Source organism: Schistocerca serialis, chromosome 4, assembly GCF_023864345.2.
Source record: "Schistocerca serialis cubense isolate TAMUIC-IGC-003099 chromosome 4, iqSchSeri2.2, whole genome shotgun sequence".
Taxonomy (NCBI): Eukaryota; Metazoa; Arthropoda; class Insecta; order Orthoptera; family Acrididae; genus Schistocerca; species Schistocerca serialis.
Window position 1 is genome coordinate 179316994 of NC_064641.1, and position 3360 is coordinate 179320353.

General features: G+C 41.9%; 1 non-coding gene across 1 annotated transcript; it reads left to right on the plus strand.

Annotated features, from left to right (window-relative positions):
- The first annotated feature begins 1509 nt into the window (after nt 1-1509).
- On the plus strand, nt 1510-1616 carry LOC126476732 (U6 spliceosomal RNA). Its single transcript, XR_007587200.1, has one exon. It is a non-coding gene; the product is annotated as a U6 spliceosomal RNA (small nuclear RNA).
- The last annotated feature ends 1744 nt before the right edge of the window (nt 1617-3360 follow it).

The window sequence follows — 3360 nt, forward strand, 5'->3', positions numbered from 1 at the left end:
TGTCAGTTCTGGTTTCGCAGAAGCACAAATCCCACCCCTACCAGGGGACTGCGGAGGATGTTCGGCCACACCAACCCTCTCTTCTCCAGCCGTCTAAGTTCTCGTGTCCATACGCTTGAGTTCAACTGCCTCGTTAAAGGTTCCACGTTGTACTTTATTTATACTCTAACACGAGGTACCCGTAACACCTTTAGCCTACGTGTATCTATAGACTACGTACAGACTCGTCGGCGTTTAGCATTTGTATCAAAAATTTTCACGAGATACCTAATAAAGGCTCGGAAGGATACAGGTTACATAATTTTAATATATCTGGTACATAACTATGTATTTAGCATATAAAGGGGAAACGTTGTTAGCAAAAGTATCGAAAACTTCTTAATTGATTTACTTCATTTTTTTGCATGATACTGTGATAAACTTTCGGACGCACGCAATATATACACTCATTTAGTATTTACGGTATATAAATGTATCCGATACATGAGTATAATACTGTTGTACAGATTTACGAATGAGTCTTTGATTAAGGCTGATACCAAAAATCTCAAAAAGTTAGAGACCGATTTACTTTAGGCTTGACACGGACTCTAACAAACATTCGGGTGAACAAATGCCACTTACTTTCTAATATATTCGGTATGTTAACCTATATAGTTTATACTTCGTAAAGCGGAAGCGCTTTTAGCAAAAATCTCTACCGATATACAACGGTTTTTTTCCCGGCACTGCTATTTACGTTCGGTCGGAAATAACTACATATTTATTTTTAATACACGGTCGAACACTACGCTAGACGAGAAAAGTTGTTGCCGGATTTTCGTTCAATTATGTTCTAACAGACATTTTACTTAACGAATGCTGTAAATTTATTAGCAGTAATGTACAGGTTTTGTTATTACAACCGACTGCGAGAATGAAAACGTGCAATGGGTGGTTTCGTTTTATTCCGCACAGTCGGCTTTAAATGCAATCGGAGGGCATTTAAACGATCGCACAAATGGTTTCTTCCATATATATTCTTTGCCCTTATACATATATTTAAACAAATGTATCCATAACTATGTGCTGTTATGGTTTCTTCCTCACAGTCAGCTTTAGCAGGAAACAGGGAAGATGTATCTATAGCTTATCGACTTTCGATTGGAGTTCTACAACGGCATCACAATCGTCCGAATCTTTATAATCCTACCCGTCTGCATACCAAAACTATGCAAAATACTGTCATTGAAGCTACTATCCTCACACATTTGGCAACAGGAGAGATCTCTTACACCTCGTATATTAACCACCCCTAATGATTTACCTATAATTTTATGCTCCTTCAACCTCCATCAAGGTGTCGTTGGCAGTAACAATAAACAAGGCTCAAGGGCAAAGGGAGGGGGCGGTATAAATGGACAGAGGTGTGAGGGGAGAAAAATGAACAAAGAGAGGGAGAAGGAAGAGACTCAGAGTGGAGAGGGGAGGAGGGACTGGTGATGAGGATAGAGTCAGAGAGAGAATGGAGTACTCGCTTAGGCGGTACATACACTAAAATTGGAACGATACAGAGAAGATCAACATGGCCCCCGCGCAAGGATGACAGAGAAGAGAAAGTGAAGGAGGTGATGAACAGAGAGAGAGGGTAGGAAGAGGAAGTTGACGAACAGAGGGGGAGGAGGAGATGGACAGAGAGTGAGGAAAGAGGAGGTTATCACGCTTATAAAATTCCCACAAGTAATTAACAATTGGGAAGCATTTTCGACATCGATAGTGTTTGTTATAAATATCACACACTGGTCCTATTAATTTATAAATATTAACTGGGATTAAAATGACTCAGCTCATTAAATGAGCAACAACCGTTTGGAGTCCGAGTCAAATGAGCATCGTAGCGGGCATAGGTCGAGTACAGATGTAGATCATAACAGATCAGTACATTTCGTACAAAAGCGTGTAGGAGATGATGAGGGAACTTCAATGGGAATCTTGTAAAAGAAAGGCGCCATTGTTATCAGGAAATAAGCATACCCATGCTACATAACTATACCTCTAACGTATGTCTAGCTTAGAGACCACATCAATAAGATAGTGGGTTTAGCGCTCGTACCGAAATATATACACAGTCATATTTTCATCGCCCAGTACAGGACTGAAATACGGTAAAGGTACCTTCGACGTCACTTTGTATTGTTGGTTGTGTTGATTTACAGCCTAAATCTAGGTGCCTAGACGGGGAGTTCAGTACCAAAACCAGTGTCCCAATTCGCTAGACACCTACAATGTGGAACACAAACCACATTTGTAAGCTATGCCTGTGGTCCTATCATAAACAGCCCAGAACAGTAGAAATTGTCTAAATAGCCCGAATCGTCATACATAGGACCTGCGTGGCCGATATATTCACCTCATAATTTATGTACGTACGTCTCTTCCTGAATCCAGCGTGCGTTGTGGCGTTCGGCGACACGAGCATAAAACTGAAGACAGCGCAAATGCATTACGCATGGCTGACAGCTGCGCCCGCCTGGGACGAATCCGCGCCCGCAGAGCCATAAAGCGACGACCGCGGCCTCGCCCCGCAGCGGACGAATGTTGAGCTGGGTCAGCAGGTGCGTCCGCTGTGCACAGCCAATAAAAAGCGGTCGGCCAGCGCACTGAGCTGGCAAATTTCTGGGCAGGTGCGCGGCCACGTCCGGCAGCCACTGTGCGTTCACCACCCTCTCGCTGCCTGCAATAATTCCTCTAATATTGGCTGGCTGCGTATGCGAGATTAGCTGACGCGTAAAGATAAACTTTAGGTTTTGAAAACTCATCAGTCCATGATAACAATGTCATTTTCGCCTGATATAAAATTATTGTCATCCGAGAAACGTCCAGAACGTTTCATTGAACTGGGTGTCAGGTTTCTCCGGCGGCTGATCCTTTCACACCAGAAACATCATCTTGGTCCTTTTCAGGACCACAGTTGACCATCATATGGATGAATATAGAATATATATTTACTGATGTGTATGGCTACTGTAAATTTGTATGTATCTGATTCGAGAATTAAAAAAATAAAATTGATCAGTCAGTAATTTCAAGAGACATTCTTATCCACAGTGAGAGCTGATCGTACTGGTATTCTCTTCTTGAAATTTTCTCCATTGTTTCTATAAATTTAGAACCGAAACTGAGCCGTTTCAGCTACTAGTAGTTACTGATTCCTTATATATAATAATTCGCATGCACTTTGCAGTTCTTGTACACCGACGTGACAGAACTCTTGGAACAGCTGTACACGTATATGCAGACGGTTGTATTAGCGCGTACTCAAGGTATAAAAGAGCAGTACATAGGCACAGCTGCTATTTGTACTAAAACGATTCTTGTAAA